Source organism: Sciurus vulgaris, assembly GCF_902686455.1.
Source record: "Sciurus vulgaris genome assembly, chromosome: 2".
Classification (NCBI taxonomy): Eukaryota; Metazoa; Chordata; class Mammalia; order Rodentia; family Sciuridae; genus Sciurus; species Sciurus vulgaris.
Window position 1 is genome coordinate 1,549,834 of NC_136462.1, and position 21,927 is coordinate 1,571,760.

Genomic DNA, 21,927 nt, shown 5'->3' on the forward strand with positions numbered 1-21,927 from the left:
ACCAGGGTTAGAACATAAAAATCAGACTTCTTATGGAACAGTGATTTCAGATTTACTCATTTGCTATGAAACTCTGAGTAACCAAGACTGCTGTGAGAAAATACAAAAACAGATTCTAGCTGCAGATCCCCTGTTGACTATCTCAGATGACCTGAAACACGTAGGCAAGTAATTCCAACCCCATCAGGAAGGAATAACAGGAGCAGAAGAAATAAAGTGTTCCTCAATCTTAAGTTCACACAGTATAAGATGATATCACATATTTGTTAGCTTAAAATGTCTAGCATTTATTAACTATAGAAATAGTCACGCAACTGACGTTTACTCAACCCTGCTGAACTTGCTTTAACCTTTATGATAGTTAACTATTAATATGTCTTATTGTTTAGTTATAGGTTATCACAAGTAAACAATTACTAGAATAATTAGAATACTTCCTTGTCTAGTCTAGTAATGATCATACAAAATATTTTTGTTTTTCTCCTTGTGACTTCTTTCTGTTCTGGAAAAACATGTGTAACTGTCAACCTTTTAATGTATGACAAGCTGGCTGGGCAAAATAAAATTTAGCACATAGCAGCCGTTCCTTGAGTTTGTGTTGCTTTGTTCTCTACCTCGCCGACCCTACTCCATCACCTGTGGCCACCACGACCCCTGCTAGGGCTGGACCCCAGCACACAGTCAAGTATTTCCTGAAGCTTTTGGGATTCCTCGTACTGTACTTCTGAGGTGCATTTGCTTTAGGGACTGAAGGATGAGGACTGAATGTGTTCTACATTATGAGATGGAGTGAGGTTTATGTTCAGGGATAGAATAATCAGGTTTGAGAAATCATCCTCCCAAATTCCATTTGCTAAAGGTGATTCTGAAGTCCCTTGGGCTGTTGGGGATGGTGCATCCCTTAGGACATGGGGTCTCATGGAATTTATGTTGGTCAACGTGGACACGCCATGCAAGGGGATTGTCAGACCCCAGTCTCTTCCTCCCCACATTTGACTCCTAGCTCTGAGGTGAGTGGTCTTCACCACAGAGGGCTCTCTGCATCGACACTTGGCACACCCAGGAGATGTGTGAATGCAATGGACTCATTTGGTCATGGACTGGAGATTTTGAGGTCATTTACCAAAATGAATCTTTCTCTTTATGGGTTGATGGTCTCAGGTATTTCCTTCAGAGATATAAAACTGATGAACAGTTTTTATGTTGTAATGCTAGGTAAAACTCCAGGCCTGAAGACAAACCGCAGGGTCCGAGGAGACACCGGCCATCTCAAGGGAGCTGCCCTTGTGGCTCCTGCGGGGCCCAGGTCACACGTGAGAACACGGTCGAGCTCACAGGACGCTCTGTCTTCACGATGTGGAGCTTCTCACCTGGGCCTGGCTGGAGAGCCAAAGCCAGTCCATGCTCTGTCACCTTGAGTGAGCTCAAGGCCCCTGGGTGTGGGAACATGGATCTGGGAACTCCCAGGAGGCCGGGGGCAGCCCTACTGGGTCAGGAATCCCTGCTTCTTGCTTTTCTGCCTGGAATGTGCTCACATCATGGACTTTCCAAGTTCACCTGTCATCTCCACATCGAGGGCTGTGGGCTGTTTCTTCTTCTGACCCACAGGTTGCTACCATCTGCAGGATTGTCCTCTGAGGCTGAGACTCCCTCCTGCACAGCCAGGGCCCAGGAGGGCAGCTCCTCTGAGGCCTGAGTAAAGGTCACCTCTGGGAGTAGAGGTGCAGTTCCACTCTGCACTCCCAGCAGCACCAACCAGCTCCAGGCCCTGCCTCCTGCCAGCACCTCTCTGTCTGATTTTCCTGGTACTTTGAGCAATCCCACCCTGTGGGGAATCTCCTGGGTCTTGATGTGAACTCTCCTGGTGGCAGATGAAGGAGAGTCCCTGCTCCTGAGCTGAAGTGCCATGTCTGCATGTCTGCACACTCCACCACCATTAGCTAGAGTGACTCTTGTGCTGTTCAGCGGGAAGGCTTCTAACTCTCCTGTGCACAGGCTGTTGGTGTCTGGTGTGCAAATGTTTCCTGAGTCTCATTTTTTCAGAGCCACGTGGGCTGAAGGTGCTTTTCAACTTGGACCACATGGATCCTCTCTTCTGATCTCAAGTTCCCTTTTAGTGACTCTGTCTGCTGGTAATAGTCTCCTGCTGCTACACTCCACATACACACCTTGATTTCCCTGGTCCCTCCTGGTGCTGACCTGGTCACTCTCTGAACCTGGGTCACTCAGTAATTACAGGGAAATTTTCCCAAATTTGTGGGCAATTCTGTTTTCATGCTTAAATGGGAAGCAGGAGAGTCTCATCATTGTGTTCCCACATTTCAGTTTTATTACCTTTTGACAAATTGCTCATGTGGTTGGTTGGAGGTGAGTCTGACATGGAGCCCACACATTTCTCTTTTCAGGAGCCAGGCTGGGCCTCCTCTGGGCACCCACTTCTCTCCTGGTCACCAGCCTCATCAGAGCAGATCCCAGGGGATTCCTGGAGTTGGGTTGGCATAGCTCCTGCACCAGGGCTCCATGGTGGGGACTTGGATGTGTCAGCATCTCATGGGCTATGTCCTCAGTGCCCCTAGGGACACAGTGTCTCTTCTTCACTGCAACAGAGTGGTGTCTGTCCTACTGTCCTGCAAGGGCTCTGACCCTGAGGGCCTGTCCTGCTCCTACCCAGCAGGTTAATGAAGGCATAGCTGGTGGTGAATTGTGTTCTGCCCCTGGGTGGGTTTGAGCCCCTGTAACAGGTGGCCTGTGCATGCATGTGGCCAGGGTCAGCACCCTCATGCTGCCCTTCATGACACGGAGCACAGCAGTGCACCTGCCTGTGCAGCTCCCCAGGAATGTGTGGCAGAGAATTAAAGGAGGAACAGATTGCAGGGCTCTGAGGCTCTGGGGTGGAGAGGGAGCCACAGAGGCTGGCAGGGGGCACTTTCTCCACATTGTATCCATGTGCAGACCAGGGAGGGGCAGAGCCCAGGCCAGCCTGAGCCCTCATGGAAGAGGCATAGGACTGTGCCTCTGCGCCCCCAGTACAGTCATGGGGGCTGGGGCTGCAGGGTCCAGGCTGGTCACAGGGAGGACCATGTGGTGACACAGGTGTCCCAGAAGTTTGAGAGCCAGCCCTTCAGGGATGAGTGAACCAAACACTGGCCAGCCTCTGCATGGCCATCCTTGGGGCTGATGGATCCAGGCCACTCACATGTTTGGAGAGCAGAGTGAGGACCCAGAGGGGGAGCCGGTCAGCCTGTGGGTCATGGTGGATTCCTCCTTCCCAGGGCCTTACTCCTTCAGGCTGACCTGGGGAGGTTCCTGTGGCGGAAGAAGGGGGTGGATGAGGACAGGAGCTTCTCCTCCTTGAGGCCAGCCTGAGCAGAGCACTCCCAGGCAGGCGCTGTCCATAGCAGGAGCCTGCACAGAGCCAGATGTCCCTCTGTGATCCCTGCATGGAGAGGTTTCAGAGGACTCAGTCCACAGACAGTCTGTACCATTCCCCAGGCTCGAGGTGAGGTGGACTTCATGGCAGAGGAGTATGGGAGGGAAGCAGCTCTGGACATCAACATGGAAGCCCAAGGCAAAGTGAAATAAGCCAATCCCCAAAAGCAAAGGCCGAATGTTTTCTATGATAAGTGGATGATGATACACAATTTTGGAGAGGGTGTGGGGTGAGAAAAGCATGGAGGAACTTTAGATTATGTAGAGGGAATGAGAGGGGAGGAGGCAGGGGTACGAAAGATGGCGGAATGAGACAGACATCATTATCCGATGTACACACATGACTACAGGAATGGTGTGAATCTACATCGTGCACAACCATAGAAACAAAAAAATTGAACACTATTTGTGTACGATGAATCAAAATGCAGCCTGTGAAAATAAAAAGTGTTGCACACAATTATATTTTATAATAAAAGCAAACACGAAAGAAAACTAAAAAAGCATAGAAGACCAGAGAGAGAGACTCCCTCATCACAGATGAAACAACTCCCACAGGAACACCAGAGACCCACCTCCTCCAGCCGCAGCCCATCTGCCCACAGACCCCCCAGGTCATCCCTTAGAGGGGGATGAGGTGAAGGTTCTCCTACCAACCACCTCACCTCGGAAGTTTCTTGCCTTTTCTCTCAGGTGAGCTTATAGGGACCTGATATCGTAACCATAGATGGAGACATCCAAATTCATTGCATGAGTCCATCTTGCTCAGGTCAAAAGAGATGGGAACGTTCTGCTGAGCCCTCCCTCCCTGTCCCTCTGGCCCCACTTCTGGGCACAGTGCTGAGAAACCACTGGGCACCTCCTCCTCTGGTGCTGGTTGACCTTAAACATCCCAGATGGAACTCTCCATGCTGACCCCTGAACTGTGGGGGCTCAGCACTCTCCCAGGCCCCCCCAGGCCAGCTGAGTCCTGCTGCACCAACCCAGCTCTCTCTGGGTGCCACTGTGGGGGACCAAGTGTCCCTCAAATTCTCTGTGTGAGTGAAAGGAGTGCTGGGATTGAAGTGGAGCAGATTAAATTCCAGCCTGGAATAATGACGTGGAAACAAAACCGAATATCATGTTTACCTGTAATGCATAAAAGTCTGAGGACTCACCCACAGCTGCAGGGCCAGCAACACTGCTCCTGAATCCTTAATGCAGAGGTCACCAGTGAGGGCCTGGGGCCACTTCCAAGTGCCCAGGATGAAGTAGGAAGGAGGCAGTTCCTTTCAACTGGTGCAAAGCATGGGAGTTTTTGCTGGTTCAGGTTCCAGGACCTGTTACCCTGGGTCCTTCTGACACTTGATTTGGATGGACCATGTGTGTCCCATGTCTGTCCCTCCACTTGAGTGTGGAGCAGATAAGTCCTGTTAATGTCCCTGGCAGTGGTAGAAGTAGCAGCTGCAAAGTGGTTCAGGAGGGTTGATGAGGAGACAGACCGTGACCTCAGGACCCAGGAGGGAACTGACTCTGACTCTCATGGCCCTGGGTCTGGAGTCTCCCAGATGTTGTCCAGATTGCCCTGGTGAGGACTTCCACAGCAGAGGGCTGTTGGCCACACTGGTCATCATGGTGGCTGTTTCCTGGGCCAGAGTCCAGCAGCACAGTGATAAAAGAATGTTGGAGTCACCTTCTCAGCAGTTCCAGGCAGAGGGATCATTGAACGTCCTCCCTGGCTGTTCCTCAGCTCTATCCTCTGCTCCCCAGGACTGCTGAGGTCAGGTCAGGTGCAGGGCCACCTGGAGTCCAGGCAGGATCTGGGCAGTGAGGCCTCTGTTCTCAGGTGACAGATCTGGTCTGTGGTGGGAAGATGTAGGCCAGACAGGGCTCCTGAGTGGGCTGGTCAGAGGGCCTCCTCCCCTCACCAGGCTCAGCTTCAGTGATGACACAGCTGTCCCACTACAGGAACCTGGCCCTGGTCCTCAGCCCACACCTTCCATTAAGAAGCATCAAAATGGAATTTAACATCTCTTTTCATCAAGAAATTGGTCTGAAGTCTTCTTTCCTGGATGTGCCTGTGTTGGTTCTGGTGACAGGGTGTTACTGGATTTATAGAATGATAGATTCATTGTTCTTCTTCTCCTTTCCATGAAGTCATCTGAGGAAGTTAGCCTTATCTCTTCTTTAAGGTTCTTTGAGGATCAACTGAGAATCAGTCTGGTTCTGGGCTTTACTCTCTTGGAAGAACTATAAATACTGCTCAACTTCACTGCTTGATTTTTTTCTGTTTCAGATTTCATATTCTTGTGCTTCAATTTGTGGAGGTCACAAGCATTGAGAATTTTGTGAAGATCTTCAGGTTTCTAGTTACTGGAAGAAGATTTTTTAATATGATTTCTAGTGCTCTGGATGTCAGAAGAGTGTGCAGCAATACCTCTGCTTCTCTCTCTGTTTATCCTTTGGATCCTGCTTTTTACTTCATGTAGTTTGTTCAGGGCTCTTCAGTCATCATTTTGTTCTCTAGGAACCATCACTGTTTCTTTGATTTTTTTTGTATCATGAACTGAAACTCTGGACAGAACAATGAAACAAGAGAAGGAAGTTAAATGGACACAGAGGAAAGTAGGAAGTATGAATTTGTCTGCTTCTGATGATGTGATCCAATATCTAGAAGAACCAACATCTCCATCAGAATGCCTCTCAATAGACTAAAGAACTTCAGCAATGTGTCCAAATACATGATGCATACTAAATAAACCACTTTCCTATATTTCTAAAATGCAATTGCTGAGAAAGAAATCAGGAAGCCTGTCCCATTCAAAGTAACCATAAAAAGTACTTGGGAAGAAAGGAATCATGAAAGGAAAGAGCTCTGTTAAGGATAGAATTCACACCAGAGGGAGTAATGAAGACCTCAGAGGTGGAAAGCCCCCCATGTTCTTGTACAGTCAGAGTTAATATTATCCAATGGCAAAACCACTCAAAACGTTACAATATTCAATGAAATCTCCAACAGATACCAAAGATACAAAGAAAAAAAAAACATGAAAAGGGGTCTGAATATTTGTGTGGAGAAGTTATAAACACACAATACCCCAAGAAATCCTAGGCAGGAAGAGTGAGGCTGAAGACATGATATCATCTGAGTTCAAATTATTTGTCAGAGCGATAGTAACTGAACAGCATGGTCCTGGCACATGGAGAGGCCCCAGATGCTGGAACCTGACCTCAACCCCTCTGCACCTGCTCCTGGGTGACCCTGAGCTCCCTGTGTGCTGAGCGCCCCCTGCTGGCCATGGCGCCCTGCAGGGAGGTTTGTGTCTGCCTCACACTGAGGTCTCCTCACTGTGTCTCTGGCACAGTAATAGGTGGCCGTGTCCTCGGCTCTCAGGCTGCTCATTTGCAGGTACAGCGTGTTCTTGGAGTTGTCTCTGGAGATGGTGAACCGGCCCTTCACAGAGTCTAGGTAGTTGGTGCTACCACCACTACTGCTAATATACCCAACCCACTCCAGCCCCTTCCCTGGAGCCTGGCGGACCCAGCTCATGTAGTAGCTACTGAAGGTGAATCCAGAGGCTGCACAGGAGAGTCGCAGGGACCCCCCGGGCTGCACCAGGCCTCCCCCAGACTCCACCAGCTGCACGTCACACTGCACACCTGCAAACATAGAGGCAGCCTGGTCAGGACACTCACTCATCCACTCTTTCTCTCACTCCTGTCCACTCACACACTCAGGATCTCTGCTCTCCATTAATCACCTTTGAAAACAGCCACAAGGAAAACCCAGCTGAGCACACAGTCCATGGTGAGCAGCCTGTGTTGAGTCCTGACCACTGAGTGGGATGAGCTGGAGTCCAGTGCTGGGCTACTGTGCAGAGCTGCAGGGTCAGGTGGGCTGGTTTTCTTGAGCAGAGGGAGGCCCTATTTGCATGTCCTCCTACTCTATAGCAGCTCTGGGTGGAGGCCCAGGTAGAGCAGCAGTGAGAGCAGATGGGAGTGACATGGGCAGCCACGTTCCCCTAAGGCTGCTGCTCTGTCACCTCAGCATGTCCTTGTGGCCCTAGAATAGTAAGACAATTTACATCCTTGGCCAGGTCACCTGGATTCCCTGAGGGCTGACAGAGTGACTTTCTGGCCTGTCAGGGTCCTCTGTGCCGTGACCAGAGTCGGAGGAAAGGGTTAACTGCTGGAGGGGGATGTTGGAGGTTTTTTTATTTCCCAAAGCACTTACCTACTCAATGACCACACAAGAGACAGTACTTTACTTGTGAGAGAGGGCGTGTGACAGGATGGCCATACCAGCCCTGTCCTCTTCACAACCACTGAGTCACCCAACTCTGCTTTATTCATAATATGCAGGTAAAAGGGGCAAGAACTGCAGGAGCTTCTTCTGTGATGGACAACATAGGGTTGAGTTAGGGGAGCCAGCCTCTTAGGGAGAAATTCCAGAAGGAGACAGGGAACCACTCCCAGGCAGCACCACCTACTTCCCAGCAGTTCCTAGAAGCCAGGCCGCTGTGTCCCAAGGCTCGACCTAGTCAGATTCTGCTAAATAAGGAGGGTCCCCACACTGGCAAGCTGAGTCCCCAGTGTGATCCCAGCCCCACTCCAGGCATCCAGCCCAGCTGCCCCTCTCTGCCTCCTGCCTTCCTGCCATGTGGTGGAGAAGCCTCAGGAAGCCCTGGGCAGGAGCAGCACCTTGATGTTTGCATCCTGTTCTCCAGAACCTGCTGCAGTGCAGCTCTCTCACTGCACATCATCAGCCTCTGGAGCTGCTCAGAGCCCCACAGACTAGAGTCAGCTCACAGTGGAGCTGGTGACAGTGGTAATCACAGTAAACAGCTAAGGATTCAGCCCTGGGACTGGGTAAGGTGTCTGTGCCAGGTTGATGTGGGGGCTGGAATAGTCTCTCTAGCAGCAAACCTGGCAGCAGCCATGTGGCTGACTCTGCAGGCACACAGGTGCCAATGCTGCTGAGGTGAGTCCTCTTCCATGTGTATCCAAAGGAAGACCTGGGTGGCCCTGGGGCTCAGGCAGAGCTTTGTCACAGGTGCAGCACCTACAAGAGACCCTGGGGCCATGACTAGTGGAGCCTGGAAGCAAGGCCCACTATGGACCCACCCCTGTAGGTCTACCAGCTGCAGGGCCAGCTAGGAGAGCAGCAGGCAAGAGACTCCAACTGTGCAGCACAGCCTGGGTGAGCAGAGACATGGGGTGGGACAGCCTGAGGATTGAGGACAGAACCACTGTCCAGTGTGCCCATCAGGTGGGACCTGGAGGCCAAGGGGTGACCCTTAGTGGTGATGCTGAAAACAAGCTGTCCACAGAGGAGGAATGAACCTTAGCCAAATAGAATGTCATGCTGTCCCTCCTGGCCATGGACATGGACCTGGAGCACATGGACCTAGCTGACCTAAGTCAGGCAGAGGGAGGCCATCACCACACCAGCATCATGTGTGGAAGCTCCTGCATCAGCCTCCTGGACAGAGAGAGGACCAATAGCCCCTGGAGATGGGAAGGTGCAGGGAGGGTGAGGGTGGGGTGGGTGGTGAGGACCAGGTGCAGAGGGCCTTGTCCTGGTGCCCTGCAGCTCACATGCACCTGTGGCCACAGCCAGGCTGTGCTTCACAGTGACTGCAGCCCAGCAGCTGGGGGCTCCCAAGACCAGGGAGGGACAGGTGATGGACAGCTGGTGTGCACAGCCTGGGTCCATCATGGCCCCCTCACCGATGTGTCAGGTGCTGTCCTGTGCCTCACAAGGACTGGGTTTCAGAGCTCTGTTAAGGAAACAATTCACACCAGAGGGAGTAATGAAGACCTCAGAGGTGGAAAGCCCCCCATGTTCTTGTACAGTCAGAGTTAATATTATCCAATGGCAAAACCACTCAAAACGTTACAATATTCAATGAAATCTCCAACAGATACCAAAGATACAAAGAAAAAAAAAACATGAAAAGGGGTCTGAATATTTGTGTGGAGAAGTTATAAACACACAATACCCCAAGAAATCTTAGGCAGGAAGAGTGAGGCTGAAGACATGATATCATCTGAGTTCAAATTATTTGACAGAGCGATAGTAACTGAACAGCATGGTCCTGGCACCAAACACACGAAGACCAAGGGAATAGAGGAGAATATACAGAGACTGAACCACATAAGTACAGTTTTCTGGCACTTGACAAAGCTTTCAAATCTTGTTGGAGAAAAGACAGCCTTTTTAACACCTAGTACTAAGAAAACTCAATATCCATATGTAAGATAATAAAATAGCTCACTGCCTCTAACCCTACACAATATCAACTCAAAGTGGATCACAACTCTAAGAATTAGACAGGAATCTCTGTAAAAGCTAGGAGCAATCACTGCATCAGCCCTCCTGTGTAATGGCAGAGGCAAAGACTTCCTCAACCAGGTTACTAAAGCGCATAAACAAAGCCAGGAGTCAGCAAAGAGGTCAGCATCCAATTAAAAGATTCTGCACAACAATGGAAACAGTCAAATGTGTGAGAAGACTACCTTCAGAATGGGAGATTTTGCCACCTGATCCCAGATAGGGCAATGATTTCCAGAATATATGAAGAAACCAAAAGCTTAATGACAAGACCCAAATAACCCTATAAATGAATGGGAAAGAACGAAAAAGACACTTCTCAAGAGAAGGAATACACATGGACTAAAAATATAGGAAGCATGTCAATATTCCTAGCACCAGGAAATGCAAATTAAGGCTACATTGGGATTTCATCTCACTCCATTAAGAGGCCAACTTCAAGAAGACAAATAATAATGAATGCTGGCAAGTATTTGGGAAAGAAATACACAGATGTGTTGTTGGTGAGACTTCAAATTAGTACTGCCATTGTGAAAAGCAGATTGGATATCAGGAATGAACTGCCCTATGACCCAGTATCCCACTGCTCAGAGTTGATCACAGGCAACCAAAATCAGCACACCCAGCGACATAGCCGCATCTGTGTTTACAGCAGTGCTTCTCACCACAGCTATATAGCAGAACGTTCCCAGATGCCCATCAACTGATGAATGGATAAAGGAAAGGTGGTGTGCACACAAAACAGAGTGTCACAAAGTCACAGGGAAGCGAAAGTAGGGCATTTGCTGGTCAAAGGATGGAACTGCAGAATGCCACGCTAAATTTCATATGCCAAATTCAGAGGATGAAATGCCAAGTGATTCCTCACTACTATGGTTTGGATGTGAGGTGTTCCCCAAACTCACATGTTAGAAGATGCTGGAAGGTTCAGAGGAGAAGCAATTGGCTTGTAAATGTCTTAACCCAATAAGTGAATTAATCCCTGATGGGATCAATTGAAGAGGTAGGGTGTGACTGGAGGAGATTGGCATTGGGGTGTGGTTTTGGGATATATATCTGTTTCTGTAGAGTGGACCCTCTTTGTCTGTTTTTTGATGATGTAAGGGGTTCCCTTTGCCACACTCCTCGGCCATGATGTTCTGCATCACCTTGAGCCCCAAGGAATGGAGCCTGTATTCTATGGACTAAGACCTCTGAAACCATGAGCCCTCAAATAATTCTTTCCTCCTAAAATTTTTCTGGTCAGATCCTTTAGTCACAGCACTGAAAAAAATGACCGAAAGAGAAATGGGTACCAGGACTGGGATCATTGCTGTGATTAACATGACCACTGGTTCAGAATCTTTTGGAGCTTCCTGGAATTGGTGGAAGGAATTTTGAAATGCTTAGAAAAACAATCTGGAAATGCTTTAGATTGTTGTAAGTAGAGATTAATGGCCAATTCTAGTGATAACTCAGAAGATCAGAATGTCAACAGGACTGTGGTCAATGAAGACAGGGCTCAAGAGGATTCAGAAATGGAGGAAACTATTGTTAAGTTGAAATGAAGGCCATTTGTTTCTTGTTTGGCTGAGAAATTGTCTACATTTTGCTCATGTTCAGAGGATTTCTATGAGGCTGATTTTAGAAGCAATAGACTTCTTACTCTGGCAGAAGCAATGACTAGGCAGCAAAGCATTGAGAAAGTGGCATGGATATTGCTGGCTGCATTTAGCCAAGTTTATTGAAATAATCAGGAGCAGAAAAAGCAGAGCAAAAAGATTTTCAAAAGGTGGAAATGAAAGGCAGGAGTAAAATAATGGTTAAGTAAGTTGCAGCTCTTAAAGACATTTAACAATGCCTGGACCATGCCTAGAGACAATGCTAAAGACCATGCCTGGAGACAATGCTAAGGACCATGCCTGGAGACAATGCTAAGGACCATGCCTGGAGACAATGCTAAAGTCCAGGCCTGGAGACAATGCTGAAGACCATGCCTGGAGACAAGGCTAAGGACCATGCCTGGAGACAATGCTAAGGACCATGCCTGGAGTCAATGCTAAGGACCATGCCTGGAGACAATGCTAAGGACCATGTCTAGAGCGAATGCTAAGGACCATGCCTAGAGACAATGCTAAGGAACATGCCTGGAGACAATGCTGAAGACCATGCCTGGAGACAATGCTAAGGACCATGCCTGGAGACAATGCTGAAGACCATGCCTGGAGACAAAGAGAAAGATGGTTTGAGGGCATCTCACGAGCTGCCAAGAACACACCAAACTCAAGCTCAAGGGAGTAAAGGTGAAAATTCTCCTGAGAGGAGAACAGTGGGGCAGCTTTCTTAAACATGGGAGCCTAGGAAGTTTTTCAACATGCTCAGCCACCCAGACCCTCAGAGGCTGCTGCTACCAGGGCCCCTGGAGGCTTGGCTACTGCTCCAGATAGCAGCAGAACTTGGTGTTGACCATGTGGTGCTGGTTCTGCAGGAATGCAGGGTGCTAGAATTAGGGGGTCATGAAGGATTCCACCAGGATTTCAAAGGAAGGCCTGGGAGGCCAGGCTGGGTACACAGGGTAGAGTCCCTGTGGTCACCCCTGAGAAGTCAATGTGTGGGGATGTGAGGAGGAAGTCAGAGCTGTTGTGCAAACTCCTGAGATTAAAAAATGCCAGCAACATGGGACACTGTCCTGAGAAAACAGCAAGAATTGAGCAGAAAGAAGCCAACAGGGAAGGACACGTGGGCTGCAAGACACAAGGCCACAGGGGTGGAGATACACATGACTGGAGAGAGTATGAAGAAGCCATGCGCCTCAAATACTGGACATCCAACTATGGGAGGTGTTTGCCCAGTTTGATTTCAGCCCTCCTTGGTTCCATCCCTTCCTTCCATGTCCCTAGTTTTGTAAGTGGAAATGTTTACTTGTTCCTTTGTAAGTTGGATATTTTTAAATTGCTTTTAATGTTACAGGAGCTCTCAAGTCGAGAATGCCTGAGCTCCAGAGAAATCTGTGGACTTGAACTTTGAGCAATCTCAGCACTGCTGAGACCATGGGGACTCTGGATAATGGACAAGGTATGATTCCCTTGTGAGATGTTGTGAGATTTGGGAGTCAAGAGCAGAACGTTATGGTTTGGATGTGAGGTGTCGCACAAATGGTCCCAAGTGAGACAATGCAGGACAGTTCAGAGAAGTGATTGGGTTGTAAGAGTGTTACCCCAATCAGTGAGGGAATCCCATGTGGGATGAACTGAAGTGGGGTGGGTGGCTGGAGGAAATTGGAATTAGGGCGACTTTGGGGTGTCTGTTTTGAGTCTGGAGAGTGAAGACTCTGCTTCCTGATCACCCTGATGTGAGCTGCTTCCTTCCACCACCTCTTCTGCCATGATGTTCAGCCTCACCTCGAGCCTCAAGGAATGGAGAGCCTTCTTGGACTAAGACCGCTGAAAACATGAGGCCTCAAATAAACCTTTCCTCCTAACATTTTTTTGGTCAGATCCTTTAGTCAGATCAGTGAAAATTTCTGACAAAAACACGTAAAAGTGAAATCGTAGACACAAAGAGAAAAACAGCTGAGAGGAATCCCTGGGAACTAGAAGAGGGATCAGGAAGTAGAGAAGGGATTGAGGGTGAGGTTGAGGAACAGGAGACGGGAGGGAGGAGGAACGAAACTGACCAGGCTTCCCTGTGGACCTGCAGGAGGTGCCGCTGGTAATGTCCCTTATGTTCTCTAAAGGGCACTAAGGAAAACACACACACACACACACACACACACACACACACACACACACACTCACACGAACTGTTGGACAAAAGAGACAAAAGGGCAAAGAGGAAGAGTAAGGAGGAGGGAGAGGAAATGGCAGGGATGGAAGAGGAGGAGGTCATACTCCATGACTGTGCAGTTACATGACTTGAAATGTTATATCATCCATGATCATGAGGCACAATGAAAAAGGAAGTGTAAAGTGAAAACCAAATTGTTCTCTTCAGAGACGCTACCAATGAGTACAGAAAACATGTCCACAGAGCTCCCCTGGGAGCTGGTACATGGAGATGCCCCACATGCTGGAACCTGCCCTCAACCCCTCTGCACCTGCTCCTGGGTGACCCTGAGCTCCCTGTGTGCTGAGCGCCCCCTGCTGGCCCTGGGCGTCCTGCAGGGAGGTTTGTGTCTGGGCTCACACTGAGGTCCCCTCACTGTGTCTCTAGCACAGTAATAGGTGGCTGTGTCCTCAGCTCTCAGGCTGCTCATTTGCAGGTACAGCGTGTTCTTGGAGTTGTCTCTGGAGATGGTGAACCGGCCCTTCACAGAGTCTGGGTAGTAGGTGCTACCACCATTGCTAATATACCCAACCCACTCCAGCCCCTTCCCTGGAGCCTGGCGGACCCAGCTCATGTCGTAGCTACTGAAGGTGAATCCAGAGGCTGCACAGGAGAGTCGCAGGGACCCCCCAGGCTGCACCAGGCCTCCCCCAGACTCCACCAGATTCACGTCACACTGCACACCTGCAAACACAGAGGCAGCCAGGTCAGGGCACTCACTCATCCACTCTTTCTCTTACTCCTGTCCACTCACACACTCAGGATCTCTGCTCTCCATTAATCACCTTTGAAAACAGCAACAAGGAAAACCCAGCTGAGCACACTCTCCATGTTGAGCAGGCTGTGTAGAGTCTGACCACTGAGTGGGATGAGCTGGAGTCCAGGGCTGGGCTCCTGTGCAGAGCTGCAGGGTCAGGTGGGCTGGTTTTCATGAGCAGAGGGAGGCCCTATTTGCATGTCCTCCTGCTCTATAGCAGCTCTGGGTGGAGGCCCAGGCAGAGCAGCAGTGAGAGCAGATGGGAGGGACATGGGCAGCCACGTTCCCTTAAGGCTGCTGCTCTGTCAACTCAGCATGTCCTTGTGGCCCTAGAATAGTAAGACAATTCACATCCTTGGCCAGATGACTTGGATTCCCCTAGGACCAGCAGAGTGACTTCGTAGCTTGTCAGGATCGTCTCTGCCATGACCACATGGGGGAGGAAATGGTTAATTGCTGGAGGGATATGTTGGAGGTTTTTTTATTTCCCAAAGCACTTACCTACTCAATGACCACACAAGAGACAGTACTTTATTTGTGAGAGAGGGCGTGTGACAGGATGGCCATACCAGCCCTGTCCTCTTCACAACCACTGAGTCACCGACCTCTGCTTTATTCATAATATGCAGGTAAAAGGGGCAAGAACAGCAGGAGCTTCTTCTGTGATGGACAAGATAGGGTTGAGTTAGGGGAGCCAGCCTCATAGGGAGAAATTCCAGAAGGAGACAGGGAACCACTCCCAGGCAGCACCACCTACTTCCCAGCAGTTCCTAGAAACCAGGCCTCTGTGTCCCGAGGCTCGACCTAGTCAGATTCTGCTAAATAAGGAGGGTCCCCACACTGGCAAGCTGAGTCCCCAGTGTGATCCCAGCCCCACTCCAGGCATCCAGCCCAGCTGCCCCTCTCTGCCTCCTGCCTTCCTGCCATGTGGTGGAGAAGCCTCAGGAAGCCCTGGGCAGGAGCAGCACCTTGATGTTTGCATCCTGTTCTCCAGAACCTGCTGCAGTGCAGCTCTCTCACTGCACATCATCAGCCTCTGGAGCTGCTCAGAGACCCACAGACTAGAGTCAGCTCACAGCGGAGCTGGTGACAGAGGCAGTCACAGTAAACAGCTAAGGATGCAGCCCTGGGACTGGGTAAGGTGTCTGTGCCAGGTTGATGTGGGTGCTCGAATAGTCTCTCCAGCAGCAAACCTGGCAGCAGCCATGTGGCTGACTCTGCAGGCACACAGGTGCCAATGCTGCTGAGGTGAGTCCTCTTCCATCTGTGTCCAGAGGAAGACCTGGGTGGCCCTGGGGCTCAGACAGAGCTTTGTCACAGGTGCAGCACCTACAAAGAGACCCTGGGGCCATGGCTAGTGGAGCCTGGAAGCAAGGCCCACTATAGACGCACCCCTTTAGGACTACCAGCAGCAGGGCCAGCTAGGAGAGCAGCAGGCAAGAGACTCCAACTGTGCAGCACAGCCTGGGTGAGCAGAGACATGGGGTGGGACAGTCTGAGGATTGAGGACAGGACCACTGTCCAGTGTGCCCATCAGGTGGGACCTGGAGGCCAAGGAGTGACCCTTAGTGGTGATGTGGAAAACAAGGTGTCCACAGAGGAGGAATGAACCTTAGCCAAATAGAATGTCATGCTGTCCCTCCTGGCCATGGACATGGACCTGGAGCACATGGACCTAGCTGACCGAAGTCAGGCAGAGGGAGGCCATCACCACACCAGCATCATATGGGGAAGCTCCTGAATCAGCCTTCTGGACAGAGAGAGGATCAGTGGCCCCTGGAGATGGGAAGGTGCAGGGAGGTTGAGGGTGGGGTGGATGGTGAGGACCAGGTGCAGAGAGGGCCTTGTCCTGGTGCCCTGCAGCTCACATGCACCTGTGGCCAAAGCCAGGCTGTGCTTCACAGTGACTGCAGCCCAGCAGCTGGGGGCTCCCAACACCAGGGAGGGACAGGTGATGGACAGCTGGTGTGCACAGCCTGGTCCATCATGGCCCCCTCACCCATGTGTCAGGTGCTGTCCTGTGCCTCACTGGGTTTCAGTGTGACTATGAAAATACAGCAGGAATGGCCAGCTGTGTGTCTGATGGAGAGAGAGGCTGACGTTCTTAGTGACGTTGATGATCACACACCATCTCATGTGAAAGACAATACACAGCACATCTTTGTTTACTTGGTTCCTTCAAATACATTCAACTCTCCAATCCTTAAATATATTGTACTTAACTATATGCAGATTCTGTCCTCAGAAAAGCACATTAAACAATCCCCTACAGACTCCCTGACAATGAGGGCCACTGTGTTCAGGGAGCATCATCCCAGCATCCACCAGGGATCAGGAAGTGGCTAAGGGAGGCCCCCAGAGCACGTCCTGAGGTTTCTTTGAGGCAAAGGGGACAGAAAGCAAACCACTGGGGAAAGGGAGCCCCTGGGAAAATGCTTTTTGAAATCTGATGCAACATCCATTTTGTTCAATTAAATGCACACAAAATCTTATAGAAGGTACTCTTATTAGGCTCATAAACTTAAGACTTCCAAGATGTTCAGCAGAGGAAATCAATGCATTTTTACTTTGTCAGAAGAAAAACAGAATATAAGTTGAGAAGATGATGGTAGGTACAGGAATTCAGAAGAACGAGACAGGAAATGACTTCTGTGCTTTGCGTCTGTCCATCCACCTCTGAACATGAGGATGAGGCAGAGGAGGCAGGAGCTGAACCACTGGGGAAAGTGAGCCCCTGGGACAATTCTGTCTTTGTTCAGGTGCAATATCCATCTTGTTCACTAAACTACCACAGCTGTCTTTGTTTGATTTTTATTCAGGTATTTCTCTGGTCATCATTGGACTACAACAAAGGAAAAGCAATTTTTTCATTTAATATGAAGAAAAATAGAAAATGAATTGAAGAGATGATACTACATAGAAAAAGTTCAGGAAGACAAAGTCGGCAGGAAGCAACTTCTCTGCTATAAAGTTATGTTTATGTGACAGTGAGTGTGTCAAAGTGAACAACACAAACTTACATAACTCTAAGACACAATTAGAGAATTAAAACGATAAAAATACAAAACTGCACTCTCACTTGGAAACATGGAAGTTTACATGGACTCAGTGCTGTAGTTCTCAATACAGGTTGTGGAAACGCATGGAGTGATTTAATTGTACGGCATGAACCAGGACCAGCTTAGGACACTCTGGGGTATACAAATTGCTGAAGCTCATCCTCCTCCAGACTGGAGCTGGACTCCCAGGACAGCTGGGCACTGATGTGAGCCCAGGGCGTCCCTCTCTGTGACCCTGCAGTCCAGCCACAGGGCTGGAAATTGTGTCAGGTTGATGCTGCCTCTCCCCAACAGCCAGGGGTCCTGGGCTTCTCAGATTTGAGGTCATTTTGCAGCAACATGGGGAGAGTGTGGACCTGTGCACAGAGTGTGTCAGGGTCCTGAGGCCAGTGGCAGAGCCGACCTGCAGCTCCCACAGTCCATGCAGAGCTGACCACCCTCCCTCCTGGGACTTTACACAGGGAGCCCTTTCTCTCCAAGACCTAGCTCAGGTCACCTCTGTCCACAGGCCATGCACAGCTGCACGAGGAGTGTGTATCTCCATGCTTTGGAGTCCTAGGTGTGGGGTGCGGGTGTCCAGAGCCTCATCATGAGGGGTGGACAGTTCACACTTAACATACACATGTCTGTTTATTTTACAGGTTTAGGGCTTGTAGTCAGCATTTCTTAGCTCAGTCTTTGGACATTTGAATCATTTAATTCCACTGTGAGGGTGCTGTGCTGTGATGGCAGGCGGGTTGGCAGCCTCAATGGTCTGCAATTACAACCATCCTAGGACTATCCCACCTTAACATGGGGAACAAACATGTCTGCAGACCTTGTCAAAGGTCCCAGGAGTGGAAGTCTCTGGAACGTGTAGGATCCAGGAAGACGTGTGTACTGTGACCTGACAATGTCTGGAAAGATCCTGGGTGGGCTGGGAATAGGAAGGTGTCATGGGAAGGTTACAGGGACCCCCTGAGCATGGAGGGTAAGACCTGGCATCAGAAGTTCACAAGGTTCCCCTGAGCATGGTGAGCTCTCCTGTAACCCAGGTACTCAGGAGGCTGAGGCAGGAGGACAGCTTTCCAAGACCAGCCTGGGAATCTGGGGAGAAGCTGTGTCAAAATAAGATGAAATCAGGGCTGGGATGGGGCTCAGTGGAGGAGCACCTGGACTCAATCTCACTGCTGAAAACAAATGTTGGTAAAGTCCACTTTAAAGGCACTGCTCAGGAAATGTCATTGAAAACAAAAACAAACAAAGTTCACAAATGAAATTGTGTGGTCTGGGCTGACAGAATTGCAACCAGCTTGAAATAGACAAGAAAAACCTTTCTGAGGGTCTGAGAAAGGAGAGAACTCAAATATCTCCATGGAAGGTGGTGTCAGGAGAGCTGCTGGCTGGGGAGGAACCTCAGGAACCAGGTGAACTGCTCTCTCCTCCCTCTGCCCTGCTCCAGGGTGACCCTGAGCTCCCCGTGTGCTGAGCGCCCCCTGCTGGCCCTGGTGCCCTGCAGGGAGGTTAGTGTCTGGGCTCACACTGAGGTCCCCTCACTGTGTCTCTGGCACAGTAACAGGTGGCCGTGTCCTGGGTGGTCAGGGGGCTCAAGTGCAGGGAGAACTGGTTCTTGGACGTGTCTCTGGAGATGGATGCTCGGCTCTTGAGGGATGGGCTGTAGTAAGTGCTACCACCACTACATATGTACCCTATCCACTCCAGCCCCTTCCCTGGGGGCTCACGCATCCAGTGCCAGCAGTAACCACTGGTTGTAATGGAGAATCCAGACACAGTACACGTGAGGGACAGGGTCTCTGAGGGCTTCACCAGGCCAGGTCCTGACTCCTGCAGTTGCACCTGGCACAGGACACCTGGGGACAAGGAGAGGGAGACCCTGTCAGTCACCTGCTGCCATACCCTCCCAACGGGCCCAGCTCTGATACTGGGGACACTCATCTTGGGGAGCTGTGACCAGGCACAGGAGAAGACCCAGCAGCCTCATCTTCTAGACCACACCTGCCTTCCCAGGGGCTCAGCCCTGTGTGAGCAGAGAGCTGTGAGCTCCCACAGCCCAGAGGGCATTTGAACCCAGAGCAGGAGGAGGAGTTTGCATGTGGCTGAGGCTCTTCTTACATCTGGAGAGGCTGAGGCCAGGCTGCCCAGGTCATTAGTGCTCCTGAGATGGGTCCCTCCCTTGTATCCAAGAGGAGCTTTACCTGTGACAGGAGAGCAGTTGACTTAGGGGTGCTGGAAGCTGTCAGAGGAGGAGCCCACCTTCCTGAGCCAGCACTGCCTCCTCCAGCCCTTCCTCCCTGTACCTGGCAGGATCTCAGAGTGGCAGGAACTTTCCTGGCATGCAAGAGGCCCCAGGTTCAACTCCCAGTCCAGAAGGAAGAGGCCTCAGTGGTGACTGAACAAGAGCAGAGGGCTGAGGATGGTGTTCCCCACGTCCAGGAAAAGAGTCCTTCCTTTTTTCTCATGAATAGTTCTTCTCTTATCTCTGTGAAAAATGGGGTTACAGACTGGGCAGGAGAGGAGGTAGTAGGGACTCTTAAGAGGAGTGGCTACCTGCTGTGTGCCCACAGCCCTGCCCTCCACCCTCTGACTTGCTCGTCATCCTGACCCTTCAGCCAATACCTGTGGACAGCAGTGGACTGGACTCTGCCCTGAACTCTTGTACTCATCTGCTTGCCCTCTGGTTTCCACCATGAGAGGACAGCATGGGAGGGGCTGGGCCAGGGTGAGGGTCTTGGGAGCAGAGGCAGCTTTCACCTGCAGCCCAAGGCTGGGAGCCACTGGGTCCACCAAGAGCAGCAGAGCCAGGCTGACAGCAGACAGGGAGGACATGCAGGGCAGGCTGGGTGAGGAGGGAGGCCCAGGGCTCCTTCCTTGTGCAGCATCACTGCAGTGAGAACTGCCCTGCCCACAGCACCATCATGTGGAGGACACAGTGGACACTCTCCTTAGTCAGGGGATTCACTGAGAGGACAAATATACGTGCTGACCTCCTGATGAGGATTCAGGATTGATCTCCTGCCTAACGGAGTGAACACAACCTGCTAATGAGACATGTAGGCACCTGTCCTTATTCACTGTGGTGTTGACCATGACTCACTGCAAACTCTGAACCTGCAGCCACCGTCCTGCTGGTCCTGGGGAGGCTCAGGGAAGACCTTTCTGGCCTCCATATTTCCACCAACAGCAAATCTTTATGTGCCCCGTGAGTGAAGTCTCCAATTTCAGAATGTCACCTGATACTAATCCTGGTCCTGTAGTCTAACCAAATCACAGACATTTTCAGATGATCCCACCTCCTGAATGTGGAAACCAGGACCCTCTATGTGACTCTTTCCCTTACTCACCTAGGCCAGGTGTGAGCCAGTGGCCTCCAGCAGCCTGCTCTTCATAAGGCCCTGCTGAGGTAATGTGCCCATGCAGAGCCTTCACCTCAGCCTCGCTGTGACTGACTCCTGCATTTCTGTTATGATCAAGGTTTCATGGATCCAATATATTGTCTGTGCACCCAGCCCGGCCCCCCACCCTCTGCCTCTGCCCTTGCATTTGGGAAACGTTTAAAGATCATTGAAAGAACACAGAGGGCTGGGGCAATAGCTCAGTTGGTAGAGTGCTTGCCTTGTAAGCACAAGGCCCTGGGTGAGATCCTCAGCACCAAAAAAAAAAAAAAAAAAAAAAAAAAAAAAAAGACATGAGAGAACACAGCTACAGTGCACAGACTGTGCAGGGACCGTGTCCCTCCTTTAGTGCTAAAAAAAAAATTAGTTCACAGGACAAGACAGAAACAAGAGGACAGGGTGGACGGATCCTCCTGGGCATCGGGATCTAGGAGGAAAGTTACTTCCTGGCAGCTCATGTCCATGGACAACTGCACAAATACAACTACTTTGAACTTGAGTTTGACCTGGCTCCAGGGCTGGGAGGTCTTGCTGTAGAAGTCTGGACCAGGTCACACTTCACATTCTTGTCCGTATTCCTGTGATCCTGCTTCAAACAAAGCTGTGGCTCCTCCTCTATCTGCACAATGTAAGAAGAAGTTACATGATATTGAAAAGTTCCCTCAGCCTTACTGGTACAGTCATCATGGCTCAGAACTCAAGGTTGATTTTCAGAAATATGTGAAGCATGACAGGAATCTGAATCTAGTATAGAAAAGCAAACATTGTTTACTGAAATGAAGATTGATAAAAATTAAGAAGTGCAATGAGAAGACTAGAGGAATTCCTGAGCTGAAAAGAGAAAGCACAATATACACAGCAAAGTCTGCCCAGGACATTCTTCACCTTCTCCTGGGGCTGAGATGTGGAGCTGATGGTCCTGAGCTCCCTGCTGGTCCTGAGGGCCATGTCCTGCTCCTGCCTGTTCCCTCCTGCTCCTGAGGGTCCATATCCTGGATCTGAAGTTGCTGCTGACCTTGAGCTCTTCCTGGTGGTCCTGGGTTCCTCCTTCTTGTCTTGATCACCAGGTGGCCCTGAGTTCTTGCTGCTCCTGAGTCTCTTGCTGGTCCTGAGCTCCCTCTGTTGATCCTAAGTGCTCTCCATAGGACTTGATCTCACTGCTGATCCTATGTA

General features: G+C 50.3%; 1 gene segment (V, D, J or C); it reads left to right on the forward strand.

The window, feature by feature from the left end:
* Positions 1–21,927, forward strand: part of LOC306653293 (immunoglobulin alpha-2 heavy chain-like) — a 460,569-nt gene that overhangs the window by 206,347 nt on the left and 232,295 nt on the right.